At 49.6% G+C, this 17,007-nt stretch overlaps 1 protein-coding gene across 1 annotated transcript in view; it reads right to left on the reverse strand.

Moving 5' to 3' along the window:
- PWWP3A (PWWP domain containing 3A, DNA repair factor) overlaps positions 1–17,007 on the reverse strand; it is a gene marked incomplete at its 3' end in the record, with an annotated part of 223,337 nt that overhangs the window by 877 nt on the left and 205,453 nt on the right. The window lies entirely within an intron of this gene.

A 17,007-nucleotide genomic window follows, 5' to 3' on the forward strand; every position in this document is an offset into this window, starting at 1 on the left:
ACTTGGTCGTGCATACTCTGAGGGGCACAGGCTTTATTCTCTAGTAAATCAGGTATGCTAATAGTTTGAACTATGTCAAATGGGCTGAATACACTAGATTATCACTGAGGCATATTACTCATACACAGAATGTTTGTATCCTTATATGGCTTCTACCCTCTCTTTTAGAGTGAATCAGTGGCGTACCTAGAGCATTTGGCACCCGGGGCGGATCCTATATCTGGCACCCCCCACTTTAAAATGTAAAAACACCCGGAAAAGTTTGTAATGTCTCGAAGAATATTTATTGCACAAATTTCACAGCCCCCCTATCACAGTGCCCTTTGCAGTCTGCCCCCCCTGTCTCTCTAATCACAGTTCCCCTTTTGCACTCTCTGCCTCCCCTGCACAGTCCTACCTTTGGCATAAACAGATAGCTAATACTATTATCAATGTGTTTAAGTTTGAGTAAGAGATTGGAGACATGCTAAAGGAGATAGTCAGAGACTGAGGACATGATACAAGAGATGGTCAGAGACTGTAGACGTGATACAGTAGATGGTCAGACACTGCAGATGTGATACAAGAGATGGTCAGTCTGCGGACATGATACAAGAGATGGTCAGAGACTGAGGACATGATCCAAGAGATGGTCAGAGACTGAGGATATGATCCAAGAGATGATCAGAGACTGAGGACATGATCCAAGAGATGGTCAGAGACTGAGGACATGATATATGAGATGGTCAGAGACTGAGGATATGATACAAGAGATGGTCAGAGACTGCAGACATGATACAAAAGAAGGTCAGAGACTGCAGACATGATAGAAGAGCATTAGGGGGGCCGGAGAGCACAGGGCAAGCAGAGAGCACTGGAGAAGTTGAAGGGCGCGGGGGGGGGGGGCTGGAGAGAATCAAGAGGGGTTTGAAAAGCATTGTAGGGGGGTTGGAAGGCGCAGGGGGTGGAGGACAGGGAAAACCAGGGGGATGGAGAGCATGGGGGGAACTGGAACTCACTGAGGGGGGAGCCAGGGAGCACAGGGGGGCGGAGAGCACTGGGGGAGCCAGAGAGCATAGGGGGGAGATGAAAAGCACTGTGGGGAGCTGAAGAGCACTGGGGGGCTAAGGAGAGCTGGGGGGTGCCAAGAGCACTGAGGGGTTAAGAGCAAGGGGGTGTTCAGAGCACTGGGGGGGGTGTCAAGAGCACTGGGGGGGGGGTGTCAAGAGCACTGGGGGGGGGTGTCAAGAGCACTGGGGGGGGTGTCAAGAGCACTGGGGGGGTGTTAAGAGCACTGGGGGGGTGTTAAGAGCACTGGGGGGGGGGGTTAAGAGCACTGGGGGGGGGGGGGGTTAAGAGCACTGGGGGGGGTGTTAAGAGCACTGGGGGGGGTGTTTAGAGCACTGGGGGGGTCCAGTTAAGAGCACTGGGGGGGTCCAGTTAAGAGCACTGGGGGGGTCCAGTTAAGAGCACTGGGGGGGGGGTGTTAAGAGCACTGGGGGGGGGGGGTGTTAAGAGCACTGGGGGGGGGGGTGTTAAGAGCACTGGGGGGGGGGGTGTTAAGAGCACTGGGGGGGGGGGTGTTAAGAGCACTGGGGGGGGGTGTTAAGAGCACTGGGGGGGGGTGTTAAGAGCACTGGGGGGGGGTGTTAAGAGCACTGGGGGGGTGTTAAGAGCACTGGGGGGGTGTTAAGAGCACTGGGGGGGTGTTAAGAGCACTGGGGGGGTGTTAAGAGCACTGGGGGGGTGTTAAGAGCAGGGGGGAAGGTGTTAAGAGCAGAGGGGGGGGTTTAAGAGCACGGGGGGGTGTTAAGAGCAGGGGGGGTTTTAAGAGCACTGGAGGGGGGTGTTAAGGGCAGGGGGGTGTTAAGAGCACTGGGGGGGGTGTTAAGGGCAGGGGGGTGTTAAGAGCAGAGGGGGGGGGGTTTAAGAGCACTGGGGGGGTGTTAAGTGCAGGGGGATGTTAAGAGCACTGGGGGGAGGTGTTAAGAGTGGGGGGGTGTTAAGAGCACTGGGGGGGTGTTAAGAGAAGGGGGGTGCTAAGAGCATTGGGAGGGGGCTGGAGAGCACTAGGGGGCCAGCAAGTTGTATAGGAGAGGGGATGGGACAACTGCATATAAATGATTTGATCTTTACATATTCCGAGTCCTGCTGCCGCTGACTGCAGGAGGGAGAGGAGAATCAGCCATTCAACGGCAGCAGGAGAAATCTATATGCAGCTGTCCCATCTCCTCTCCTATCCAGACAGTCACACAGGAGGAGGCTGCTCAGTGCTCACCTTCTTCCCGCAGCCCCCGCGAGCAGCGCGGACTGAAGGAGCTGTAGCTCCTTCACACAGATATGCCGGCCAGCCTGACACCCCCCCCAGTGCGTGGCACCCGGGGCGGGCCGCCCCCCCCCCCCCCGTTAGTACGCCACTGGAGTGAATTGCCATATATATTTTTGGAAAAACCCCTAGTATTCTATAGAAGAACCTGCGCCCTGTGTAGACAATTTGCTGCTATCCGCATACTCTCTTTAAAACATCTATCCTCTTACTAGCACCTTTGTAAGGATACAGGACAATCTTTCTCTTCTCACCAATATGGGAATCTTGATTCCTGAGGGACTTTATTCATATATGTATACCCTTTATATATATATATATATATATATATATATATATATATATATATATATATATATATATGTTGGAAGACTAGACTTACCGTAAATATCCCCCCCCCACCTCCATCTGGCTTGGGCTGTAGATACATGCTGACCCGCCGCTGTACTATAACACCAAATTTTTGGATTATCTGTGTTGTCTCACCATTGGTAAGATATGTGATCATTTGCAAGCAATATATATAGGATATACCATTTGATGTAATATAGTTGCTATACATTTAACCACTTCCCGCCCGCCCTATTACAGATTGACGGCGGGAATGTGGTTGAGTTATCCTGACCGGACGTCATATGACGGCGGCAGGATAACTCCGCTCTGGGCGCCCCCCGGGGGCGCGCAGAGCGGCGATCGGTGATGCGAGGTGTCAGTCTGACACCCTGCATCTCCGATCTCGGTAAAGAGCCTCTGACGGAGGCTCTTTACCATGTGATCAGCCGTGTCCAATCACGGCTGGTCACATAGTAAATAGGAACAGCCGTTGATCGGCTTTCCTTAGTTCGTGCCTGACAGGCACGAGTAAAGGAGCGCCGATCGGCGGCTTCCCTGACAGGGGGGGGGGGGTCGGCACTGGTAATCAGATCATTGATTACCAGTGCAGACCCTCGGGGGGGGGATGCCACTAGATCCACCAGGGATGCCCACTATGACCCCAGGGATGCCCACTATGACCCCAGGGATGCCCACTATGGCCACCAGGGATGGCAATCAGGGCTCAGGGAGCCCCCCATTGCCCTCCCCATCAGTGATGCCCACCAGTGTCCTCCCTATCAGTGCTGCCCACAAGTGCCCATCACTGCCATCCTTTAGTGTCGCCCACCAGTGCCCATTATTGCCCACCAGTGCCGCCTATCAGTGCCCATTAGTGCCCATCAGTGCCGCCTGTCCGTGCCGATCAGTGCCGCCCATCAGTGCCCATCAGTGCCCACCAGTGCCGCCTATCAGTGCCCATTAGTGCCCGTCAGTGCCACCTATCAATGCCCGTCAGTGCCACCTATCAGTGTCCATCAATGCCGCCTATCAGTGCCCAGCAGTGCCGCCTATCAGTACCCACCAATGCTGCATATCTGTGCTACCTATCAGTGCCACATATCAGTGCCGCCTATCAGTGCCGCCTATCAGTGCCACCTATCAGTGCCACCCCATCAGTGCCACCCCATCAGTGCCACCCCATCAGTGCCTCCTCATCAGTGCCTGTCAGTGCAGTCTCATCAGTGCTCATCAGTGCAGGAAAAAAATTATTTATTTACAAAATTGTATAACATAAACAAAATTTTTTTTTTTTTTTTTTAAACTTTTCGGTCTTTTTTTATTTGTTTAGCAAAAAGTAAAAATCGCAGAGGTGATCAAATACCACCAAAAGAAAGCTCTATTTGTGGGGGGAAAATGACATAAATTTGGTGAAGGTACAGTGTTGCATGACCGCGCAATTGTCATTCAAAATGCAACAGCGCTAAAAGGGGAAAATTGGCCTGGGCGGGAAGGGAGGGAAGTGCCCTGTATTAAAGTGGTTAAAAGCATTGATGTAATGGAATTGGGTTGTTTTGTATGAAATTCATGCATATCCCTCTGTTCCTATAGACTGTCTGATTAATTCACATAACGATGCTCTCCGGAAGAAGCAGCACAGCGCAAAATATGTAGAGAACGTTATCGTGTTTATGTGAACCCACCACTGCCATTGGAATATACCACTATATCAAGTTCTACCATATAAGCTTTTATTGAGAAACTTACGGTTCCTCCTTTGGGTTATGAGTTATACCTTGAATTGTGTGGTAGGGTGGGATTCACTGGTAATGGTTGTCAGACTACTAACTTTTTAACAATGTTTTGTACTTTTTTGCATTATAATTTTTAATGTTGTTGGATAAAAATACAAAACATTTATGACATTGTGTCCTGTTTTCGTGCCAACAAAGTCTATTTTGAATCGCTCTTTCTAGTCCCCTCTATATGAACAGGACAAGGCACAGATATACTTGAGTGTCCACAGTGTCATCCTGTGGTGACACTTTAAAACTCTAATATGGATATGGAAGTCAGCAGAGCTTCACCACATTCACTAAGCTCTGGGGGAAAAATGAGTGCAACTGCACTTGCAAAGTGCAGTCCATTTGCGTTTAGCAAATTTAACTCATAGCATCACAAACTCCAGAAAAATGCCTAAATAGACAGATGAAAACCATTAGTAAAAGGTTTCACTTGCCAAATGATTTGTATTTGCGATCATTCAGTCCTGAGATACACAATCTGGTCTGGCAGGACTGGACACCTGTCTGTTCAATATTGCAGTTAATACAACTAGGCTCAGCTTCTCTGTACAAGGAAGTTCAAGAGGCTAAAACCTAAACTAAAATTTCGGGTACTTACACTAGTTGCTTTTAACTTGTGCCACCAACGTTGCAATAACATTACAATAACACTGGTGGTGATGCTAACAAATCCTGGCTGTGAGTCAATTTACATTCTCACTCAAGGTTACTGGCTATGTAGTTGAAGTGATTTTAAATGTGCATGAAGGTGCTTTCTAACTCCCCCAGCCAAATTCCCCAGGCTCACTTGTCTCGCTTGGGACCTCCATGGCGGCTGTCAGGATAGAGAACAGTGAGAGACCCGATTCTCCTTAAGACTCTGCAGTTTTAACATATAATATATATATTTTTTTAAAAACTGGATTTTTGACTTACAGTAAAATCCTTTTCTCTGAAGTTCATTGACAGACGCAGCTCCAAATTCTTCTTAACCATTGCGTTATGCTGCCCCCTACAGGAGTAGGACACTAGGCAGGAAAAAGCTTTACCGCGCCTATGGGACAGTCCCTGCAGGCATACACCCACACTCTGCTATAGGATTCAGTTTTGTTGCAGGCAGTGTTAGAGGAAAAAAAAAACATCCCACTCAGAAACAGAGGGGCGGTTGCTGCATCTGTCAATGAACTTCAGCGAAAAGGATTTTACGGTAAGTCAAAAATCCAGTTTTCTCTAGCGCTCATTGACAGACGCAGCTTCATATTCTTCTTAACCATTGGGAAGTCCCAAAGCAGTATTTGCATGAGGGGTGCAAAAACAACGCAGAGAAAGAACGTAATTCCCCAATGGCTAAACTTAGCCAACCAGTGAACATGGAGCTCAACCAGGAACAACCTAGAAACAGAAACCCTCAAAAGAGAATATTTTCTCTTTTAAACAGCTTGCAAAACCTTGCGGCCAAAAGAAGCATCAGAGGATGCCAACACATCTACTTTGTAGATTTTCATGCAAAGACGACCAGGTTGCCGCCTTGAAAACTTGCATTACTGACGCCTGATGGCGAAAAGCCCAAGCAGCACTCAGCGCCTTAGTAGAATGCGCCTTCACAGGGAAAGGTGGAGCGAATAAGCCTGTACCACCGTCTGCCTGATCCATCTGAATATGGTCGCAGCAGATACAGCCAATCCCTCTTTCAAGGATCTTCCGTGAGAAGAAAAAGTCTGATTTCCTGAAAGATTCAGTAGCCACCAAGTAAACCCTAATTGAACGAACCGCATCCAAAGAATGCAAGGCAATTTCCTTGGGATGCTTGGGCTTAGGACAGAGTGAAGGCAGCACAATGTCTTCATTCAAATGGAAATCAGAAACCACTTTAGGAAGAAACGACTGATTAGGACAAAGTACCACTTTATCCTAGGGGACCACCAGATAAGGTGAATGGCAGGATAGCGCCGCCAATTCAGATATTCTGCGAGCAGAGGTAATAGCCACCAAAAAGGCTACCTTCTGTGACAGTGTAAGCAGAGGAATCTCACTAATGTTCTCAAAGGGATATTTTTTAAGGACAGACAGTACCAGGTTAAAATCCCACGGAGGTAACGGGGACCGTATCGAAGGAGCCATATGGCGAACCCCTTGAATAAAAGTGCGAATCATGCATAGTTAAAGAGCATTGGAAAAACACAGCCAAAGCCAACACTGGGCCTTTAATGGCACCCAAGGCCAACCGCTGCTCAACCCCTCTTTGGAGAAAAGCCAAAATCCTAGCTACCGAAAAGGAGCGTGAATGCACCTTCAGCGATTCACACCATGAGATGTACGATTTCCACGTACGATGATAGATCTTCCTGGAGGTAGATTTTCTAGCATTCAACAGTGTAGGAATCACTGAGTCAGAAAGACCCTTATCCTTCAATACCTGGCTTTCAACAGCCACACCGTTAAAGCCAGCGACTGTAAAGCAGGATAGAGGATTGGCCCTTGAGACAGCAGATCTTTGCTGAGAGGAAGTCTCCAATGAGCATGGGCGACCGATCTTACCAGATCTGCATACCAAGACCAGCGAGGCCAGTCTGGGGCTACCAGAATCTCTTCCACCTCTATTCTGCGCAGAAGCCTCGGCGGGAGTTTCAGCGGAGGAAACGCAGAGATCAGCCGATACTGACCCCAAGGAGCCACCACAGTGTGTCTGTGGCGTCGGCCAGAGGATCCCGAGACCTGGCTACAAACCTCTGTACCTTCTTGTTGAGTGGCTAACAGATCGACGTCGGGTGTCCCCCACTGGACACACAGCAGGTGAAACACCTCCGAGTGGAGGAACCATTCCCCCTGATCCAACACCTGGCAACTCAGGTGCCTGCCAGTTCTTCACTGCTGGGATATGCACGGCAGAGAGGGCTGGAACAAAATTTTCTGCCCATTTCAGGATCTCTGCCACCTCCCGGGCCGCCAAGACACTCTTGGTGCCCCCTTGATAATTTGACGTAAGCCAGGGCCGTGGCATTATCCAATTGAATCCGAGCTGGACAACCCTGCAGGCAATCTGTTCAGTGACTCAGTCAAAGCTGTATCGCTCTGAATTCCAAAATATTGATCAGTAGTCTGGAGTCTTCCACTGTCAAGGTCCCCTGGACACACAGCTTCCCAAGCCCTCCTCCCCAGCCAGACAGGCTGGCATCCGTGGTCCAGTACAATGGGAGAAAAGACTTGCCCTTGCGTAAGGCCAATGAGCGAAGCCACCACAGAAGAGCATTCCTTTTATGCACTCCTTGTGCTGTGACTCAATATTGTCCAAGGATTTTGGATCTTTGTTCCACTTGACAAGAATTTCCCTTTGCAAAGGTCTCGAGTGGAACTGAGCAAATGGAAGCGCCTCGAAGGTAGACACCATCAGACCTAGGGCTTGCATGCAAGTCCGCAGAGAGGACAGGTTGCTGGATAACCGCAAACAAATCGCCCTCTGCAACTTTTGCAGCTTTTCCTGGGGGAAGAAACACCCTAAACCAACATGGAGTTTGAGACCAGAGCAGACTTTTTAAAATTGATAGCCCAACCGAAGTCTTGCAGAGTCCGGACTGCGTTAGATAGATTGCGCACCAGAACTGAGTGGGAATCCGCTCTTAAGAGAAGAGTCATCCAAGTACCCTAGGACCGCAAACCCCCGCTGTCGTAGTAAAGCCAATACCGAAGCCAACACTTTTGTGGGGACCCTGGGGGGGGGGGGGGGGGGGTGGAGGCGAGACCAAAGGGCAACGCTCCTCTACTAGAGCGAATTGAAGGAAACGCTGATGTCCAGGGTAAATAGGGATGTGCAAATATGCATCCTTGATGTCAATAGAAGCCAAAAAGTCCCCTTGGGGCAGGGATGCCACTAACGTGCGAATGGACTCCATTCGAAACCTCTGAACCCGCACAAAGTGATTCAGAGCCTTGAGGTCCAGAATTCAAAGCACTTTTCCCTCTTTTCTGGGAACAGTAAACAAGTTTGAATAAAACCCTTGAAAGCGATCCCGGGGGAATCGGTACAACCACCCCTTGTGACAGCAGGTCCTATACCGCCCCTCGTAGGTCATGCAACTGATCTGGAGATAGGTGGAGATGGACGGGAAAAATCAGTCCGACGGTCGGGACCAGAGTTCGATCTTGTAACCTGATTGGATCAGTTTGTGGACCCATTTGTCCTGAGTCGAGGAGGTCCATGGTTCCGGAAAGAAAAAAAGACGTCTACCCACCCCAGATACGGGTGAGGGCATCCCTTCGTGCAGACAGGGATTTGCCTGCAGATGTGGGGGGGGGGGCCTACTCTCAGCTTACCCGACCGTGTCTTCTTGGAACCCCCAGAAGACCTAAATGGCTTGGAACCTTTCTCCTGCATGCCAGAGGCACGAAAGGGCCGCCTGTGGGCTGTAAAATAAGGCCCCTGTCTGTTACGTGGTGACTTGCCCTTGGAGGATCGAGGAAGAAGATTACTCTTCCCACCTGTAAGCCCCTTGATCAGTTCATCCAATGAGGATCCAAACAAGTGGCCCCCCAAAAAGGAGCTCTGATCGAGCCTTTTTTGAAGCCTGATGCACAGACCAGCTTTACCATCACATATAAATAGTGGGGCTTGGACCATTTGGTCTGTTAGCTCTGCCAGGCCCGGAGGGAGCTGTTCTGTTTCCAGGTCACTTTTTAGTAACTTTGCCCATTCCGTTATGGTCTGGGACACCAGAGTAATCACGAAGATCGTTTTAAGTATTGAGCCCGCTATCACATGTAAGTGGCGGGACAGAGACTCAATCCTATCCACAGGGTCTTTAAAGACCAGGGACTACTCCCCTGGGACCACAGTAGATTTGTTTAGTCTGGAGACCGGATAGTCCACCTTCGGTGAAATGGTTCATCTTGTGGATACAGCGTCCACGAATGGATAGCGCCTCCTAAAACGCTTCGGCACCACTTACATCTGTTTGAGGCGCCCCCATTGGTCAGAGACAATTTTATCAAAAAGATCCAGGAAAGGGAAAACCTTGCCCGACTTCTGGGATTTGCGAGTGCCAAAAGACACCTGCGTCCCTGACGCTGCAGAATCATCCGCCGTTTTTAGAGTTTACCGCACTGACACTAAGTGCCTCCACCAGCACGTTTTTTTTTCCCTGTGTGGCTGCAGATGAGGATATGTCGTCCTCGCCATCCGAGTGCGATGACGCAGAACCCTCAGGGTAACCTGTGTCCGCGGCGGCCATATCTACCTGAAAATTTGAGGATACAGGAGAGGCAGGGGAAGTCATAGGGCGCTTTTTACTAGTGGTATTTTTTAAGACCAAATCCACTTTTGACACCAGTTTTTCCAAAACTGCTGTAGAGGCAGACAGGGGTTGCGACCTGGAGGTCCGCGCAACCACAAGGAGGGGATCTGTAGGTGAAACTTGTTCCTGGGACTCCATATGAGCCCTGGAATAGCGCAGTGTCACTTTAAGAAAACTGCAAAAAAAAAAAAAAAAAAATGGACCCGCACCGCTGCACCAGCAGTACTACAAGTCCCAGCCACTAGCACTGCAGATAGCAGGGTGAGAGAGAAACCTACAGGGACCCCACTAGACCATACCACCATTCGATATGGAGAAGAATAGGACTGGTCCGCTGTGCATTGAAATGATCCCCACATGAACAGGAAGTACCTGGGTCATCACTAGAGTAAAGGCCTAGCTACTCCCTGCTATCCAGCGTCTGCGGACTTTGGGAAAAGTCAGCCCAATGCATTCCTATGGAGAAACCACAAAAACATGGCCACCCATGCATTTCAATGGGAACTTCTGAAAAAATGGAGCTGAACGATTCTACAGGAAAATTGCAGCCCCCTCGGCATGCCATGCGGTCTTCCAGGACCCCCTGAGAGTTCCAACAATCTAGTGGCATTGGGGGGTCCCCGGAAGGGACCCTCACCAGGATTAACCCCCCCCAGCGGATCCGCTATAGCGGCATCAGCGCCCCCCACCCCCCGTCGCTGACTGAGGTGGGGACCTCTATGAAGGTGGGGAAGACACTTGGTGAGCCTGGTACACACAGAGAGGCTAGGGGGAATGGGGGGTACCCAAGGGTCCGACCTTCCCGGGAAGGGGCCCACATCTGCCCTGAGACCTCCAAAGCTTTGGGGGGACACTACTCACCATACAAACGACAATCGGGTGGACACCACTCTGGACAGACTACCTCTCCATTCCGGGGTGGGGGTGCTGGCCGCTGCGACTCAGGCTGAACCAGGTCGAGTGCGTCCCTCCAAGGTGTTTCACTTGCAGGCCAGCCCCCATCCACCGGGGCTCTGTCATTGCAAGGCCTAACGTGGAGCTATAACCTGAACATGTTGGCTGGACTGGGAGACCTGCAGGGACTGCCCCATAGGCATGGTAAAAATGTTTCCTGCCTAGTGTCCTACTCCTGTAGGGGGCAGCATAACCCAATGGTTAAGACGACCATGGAGCTGCATCTGTCAATGAACGATAAAGAAATGTACCGTAAGTTTAACCACTTGAGGGCCCGCATTGTTAAACCCCCTTACTGTCCAGGCCATTTTTCAGTACTGTGATACATTGGCTGACAATTACTCATGCACAACTACACCCAAATTATTTTTAGATTTTTGTTTTTTTAAGACATATAGAAATCTTAGTGCTATTTATTACGAGATTTTTTTTTTTTTTTTTTTACTATGAAAAAGATGAACTAAAAAATTTACAAACATTTTTTGCAAATGAAGTAATGTGCTGGTATTAAGAGTGTTTAAACATGTAGCTTGGTAATGATGCACTTGATGCATTCAATTTGCAGGTCATACACAGGAGACATCAGGAGGTTAATGCACAAGTCACGTAGAATTGGAGGATGGAGATTTGAGCTTTTTATGTGGACCAGTTTTATAAAAACAGGAATATTGACCTGGCTCCCAGACTGTTCAGAAGAGCAAGGCACTGAAACTATAACATTTTTGCACGTCTCTAAAATAAACTTACAATATACTCAACCATTTACAGCTTCAGCCTCCCGACATGGTAAACCCCGAGGATTCTCAGTGGTCCCCCTGCCTGACTTGGCTATGGGAACAGAAGACTCACTGTAAACTGCAACTCTGGCATTACCACATGCTCCTCTCAACCCGCAGGAGACTGACATTCTATCTGATTCTCTTCCATTTTCACCACTGTTTTCCCTAAGTGGGAGTTACTTGTCCTCATTCACATGACTTGTGTCCTCCTCTCCTGCGGAGGAATGCCACCATGGGGTTCCCCATACACTTTTCCATATAGACATGGTTGTGTCTTCCCTCCTGTCCTCCTCCTTCCCTTTCCATCACCTCTTTTTTCCCCTTGCCCCCCCCCCCCCCTCCCTTGTGTCCTGTCCGCCCTGCCTATTTGGATCCCCCTCCCCCACTGATCTCCCCTTCCAATTTTTATTACATTATCACTCACATGCGTTTGACCCCCCTCATTTCTGACGAATTGTTTCAACACCCCCCACCGGCCGCAGTGGACACGGGGCTCTGTCAACTGATTTCCCTTAAGGACGTCCCCCCATTAGCGACTTTTTCATAGGTTTTAAGTTCATCTGCTCCTGATGAAGTAGTTCCATTTCAAGTAGTATTTCAATTCTCGTGGGGTTTTTTTGTTGCCATTTATATTGTTCTCAAGTCCCTTCTATGTAAAACTTAAGCTCAGGTTACTAATTGCAGTCCCTCCGCTCTGTGAGGTGTTCCCGAGAGCTTCCATTGTTGTATTTTCCCTATGTACCATTTCATATAGGTTGCAGTTTCTCCCATCCTTTGCACACCCTACACACGGATGTCACTGGCCACCCCCACTATGGCGATACCTAGGTGTACTACCATTCTCTGCTTTCGCAGACATTTGATACTTTTCGTCTTCATTTTTTTCTTTTCTTTTTCATGTCCTTCTCTTTGCCTCTCTGCCTCTTCTTTTTTCTTCACCCTCAGTCTCTCCCCTCCCTCGTCAACGCCAAACTTCTGTCAGTTTCATGGTCAGACCATTCCTATAGCACCTCAACCTGCCTGAGTGCTTCTGCCCCTATTCGACTCAAACGTTCTACTGGCACTGTCACCAAGAACCCTGAGACTGTAGTCAACCAATTCCACACAATCCGATCTGATCTGTACAAAAAAACCCTGCCCTTCTACCCGTCTGTGGCAGACTGTCTTCTAGCCATGGTTTGCCTCCCCAGAGACATGCGAGAAAAACTGGACGTGGATGTTACATTACAGAAATGTTTGCAGCCATAAAAATCCTAAAATGGGCTTCACCGCCCTTTATTACAAAACTTTTGCCAACAGCTTAGCCCCACATCTCACAAAAACTTTGCAATCATTTGAAGACCCACCCTACCCTTGATCCTTCCTCTCTTAGCACCCATACAGCAATGCTATCAAAACCAGGGAAGGATCATCTTGACCCTCACGACTACCATCCCATCGCTCTACTCAACATGTCAAGATCCTGGCTAAAATTTTGGCCCCCAGACTCAAGTTCTTTGTTGCATCTCTTAGCCACAAAGATCAAGTGGGGGTTATCCCCAACAGACAGGCTGCTGACGAGACCTGCAAGGTTATTAAACCTACATATTTGTGATGTCACAATAAGCTTTAGGAAATGCTTCTATCCCTTGATATTTCCAAAGTTTTTGACAATCTAGAAATTGAGGTCTGGTTGCCACTTTTTGTCTTGGCTCCAATCCCTATACAGTAACCCATATGTCTGTGGGCAATATCTTAGCCACCTTTCCAGTCACTTCTCTACACAGAAGAGAACCCATCAGGGCTGCCTCCTCTACTATTTTATTTGTGCTCACTATAGAACCACTCGCCTGTCTCATCAGAACTAATCCAAACATCCACGGGGTTCCCGTTGGTGGCAATGACTACAAAAACCAGTCTTCTCGCTGACGACCTATTACTCACTCTGACCCAACCCCCGATATCCCAACCTCCTATCTATTGCCTCCTCCCATCTCCTGTCATTCGCTCAAATTCCAAACCTGCACATCAAGCAAAATCAGCAGCCCTAAATGTCTCCTTACCCAACTCTACCCCAGTCGCGTTACAGTTCTGTTCCCACTTTTCTGGGGCATCTCACCACCTGGAATATTTGAGAACAGTCTGATCCATTAATATTCAGATTTGTTTTTGGCCAACTACATCCCCACGATTTGCAATTTAAAGACCCTATTGGTCCCCTCTCCAGGTTGGGAAAAATGTATTCAGTCCAAATTACAATTTTGCCTAAACCTCTATACCTCTTTTGCACCCTACTGCCCGTTCAAGTCCTTTTGTTTGCCCTTAAGGTCCTTCCAGAAGCAGGCGATGTCCTTAATCTGGCATTCTCACAGGTCACGTATCCCAAGGACAGCCATGTACTTCCACAGACTTCAAGCAGCTCAGATTTCTTCGTTAACTGCCAAGTATGCCACTAAAGCAGCTCCCATATGGGTGGACTCTGGATTCCCTTCCATATGAGACCACCAAAGCTTAGTTCATTAATGCTACACACCTTATGCATAGGAGACAGTCTCAAACACTCCAGCAACCTGCTCCCTGCTCACCTTCCCCTGCTTCCTCTGGTAGGCAACCTGCTTTTCCCACCAGGCTTTCTTCTGGTGGACCCAACAGGGCTTCACCTCAGCCTCTTTTTTTGAAAAGGAAAAAGCCATACTGTGGCCAATCCTCACAGAACATTTCCCGTTCCCTCATACGTGACATTACCCACTCCTCTCTCCTGTCTTAGAAACCCATTTGCTGTCATATACCAGTAGCACCCAGATGGATTGCAAAACTTTACTCACATTTTAACCGTCTCTCTTCCCCCTACTAGGCATGCCTATGTGGCGAGGTGGGAGGCAATTCTATAAGCTCAGAAAAACCAAGATTTTTGTAAGAGCTTACTGTAAAATCTGTTTCTCTGAAGTCCATTGACAGATGCAGCGTGCATATTCATTAGCCATTGGGTTATGCTGCCCCCTGCAGAAGTAGTTCTAGGCAGGAAAAATGTAAATCTCAAGGCATAACCCACACACCCTCTGTTCCAGAAAACGGAATTTTTGTAAAATCTTACCTGTAAAATTCCTTTCTCTGAGTCCTCCGACAGTCGCCGCCTCTTCATATTCGTCACATATGGGGGTATTAGACTTTGCTCCGAAGGAGTAGCTAGGCAACAGAATATGTTAACAATAAAGCTTTTAACATATCCCACCCTCAAGGGGTGGTCCCCTCAGTCAATACCCTCCTACTTCCTGCAACCATATCTCAGTTTTAGTGGAATAGCAGTAGAGTATACATTCAAACCCCAAAAGAGGGGCGGGGGCGGCGACTGTCGGAGGACTCAGAGAAAGGAATTTTACAGGTAAGATTTTACAAAAATTCCGTTTTCTCTTACGTCCTCCGACAGTCGCCGCCTCTTCATATTCGTCACATATGGGGACGTCCCAAAGCAGTGCAAACATGAGGGGTGGGAAACGCATCCGCGCCGAAAGGCAACGCAGACTCCACATCAAAGAAAGGAACCTTACCAAAGGAAGGAAACCAGCTGGGCAACAGCAAAAATAAGTGCTCAACAGGAGCAACAACCCAGGAAAAGACAAAAAAACCAGGGGATACAAAAAAACTATCCCAACAGCCAGGAGTCCCCAACAAGGGACCCTATGGAACAGCCGCACTAAGAACCTTGCGGCCAAAGGAAGCATCCGCCGATGCCTGAACATCTACTTTGTAGAATTTCGTGAAAGTGTGTACGGTCGACCAAGTCGCCGCCTTACACACCTGGGCTACAGAAGCCCCATGACGGCAGGCCCAAGACGTACTCAGTGATCTAGTAGAGTGCGCCCTCACAGGCACAGGGGGAACCTTCCCCTGCAAGGCATAGGCCTGTTCAATGGTCTGCCTGATCCATTTGGCAATGGTAGAGGCGGAAGCCGCCATGCCCTTCCGAGGACCCTCTGGAAGAACAAACAAGGAGTCAGTCTTACGAAAAGACTCAGTCGATTTAAGGTAAACCCTTATCGCCCGAACAACATCCAGAGAGTGCAATCTCACCTCCTTTGGATGTTTAGGCTTCGTGCACAACGAAGGCAAAACAATATCCTCGTTAAGATGGAATTCCGAAACTCGTTTCGGTAGAAAAGAAGGATTAGGTCGCAAGACCACCTTGTCCAAATGAACAACCAGGTACGGAGACTTGCAGGACAAAGCCGCCAGTTCCGACACTCTGCGAGCCGAAGTGATCGCCACCAAAAAGGCGACCTTTTTGGACAACATAGACAACGAGATCTCCCTGATCTGTTCAAAAGGAGCACGTTGTAACACAGACAGAACTAGATTCAAGTCCCAAGGGGGCAAAGGATCCCTCCTAGGAGGAACCAGATGCCGCACACCCTGAATAAAAGTGCCAACCAAGGAGTTGGAAGCCACGGGACGTTGAAATAGAACGGCCAGCGCCGACACCTGACCCTTAATCGTAGCCAGCGCCAAACGCTGATCGACACCCGTCTGAAGGAAAGACAGCACACGGGAAACCGAGTACGTGCGGGGTGAAAACCCCCTGGACTCACACCAGGCAAAATAGGCCTTCCAAGTACGGTAATAAACCTTCCCCGAGGAAGACTTCCTCGCGTTGATCAAAGTATGAACGACCTCTGGAGAGAGACCCTTCTCCTTCAGGACCTCGGTCTCAACAGCCAGGCCGTCAAAGCCAGCGACTGTAAAGCAGGATGGTAAATCGGTCCTTGAGACAGTAGATCGTCTCGAAGAGGCAGACGCCAAGGAGCGTCGACCGCCAGATTCACGAGGTCTGCGTACCAGGACCGGCGAGGCCAGTCCGGTGCCACAAGAATCACCGTGCTGCGTTCCGAGTGCAACCTGCGAAGGAACCTGGACAGCAACTGAATCGGTGGAAACGCGTACATCAGCCCGTACTGATGCCACGGGGCCACTAACGCGTCCGACGCGTCTGCCCGAGGGTCGCGCGTCCTTGCCACGAACCTCTTCACCTTGTAGTTGAGGCGAGACGCGAACAGGTCCACATCTGGAAGACCCCACTTCGCGCACAACATCTGGAAGACAGCCGGGTGGAGAGACCATTCCCCCTGATCCAGGGTCTGGCGACTCAGATAGTCCGCCTGCCAGTTCTCCACTCCCGGAATGTGAACCGCCGTTATCGCCGGGACATGAGTCTCGGCCCAAGACAGAATGTTGGCCACTTCTCGAGCCGCTCGGGCACTCCTGGTGCCCCCTTGGTGGTTGATGTAGGCCACCGCCGTGGCATTGTCCGTCTGCACCCGAACCGGGCAGCCCTGCAGCCGGTCCGTCCAGCGATGAAGACAGAGCCTTATCGCACGCAATTCCAGAATGTTGATCGGAAGGGAAGACTCCCCCTCCGACCAGGTCCCCTGGGCGGACAGAACGCCCAGAACACCACCCCAGCCCGACAGGCTGGCATCCGTGGTGATTATCGTCCACGAGATCGGACGAAACGACTTGCCCCCGGACACCAACGGGGACTGGAGCCACCACAGAAGGTTTTCCCTGGTGCGATGACTCAACGAGATCTGAAGATCCAGAGATTGAGGCCG

The sequence above is a fragment of the Pelophylax lessonae genome (assembly GCF_965119305.1).
Source record: "Pelophylax lessonae genome assembly, chromosome: 1".
In the NCBI taxonomy this organism is placed as follows: domain Eukaryota; kingdom Metazoa; phylum Chordata; class Amphibia; order Anura; family Ranidae; genus Pelophylax; species Pelophylax lessonae.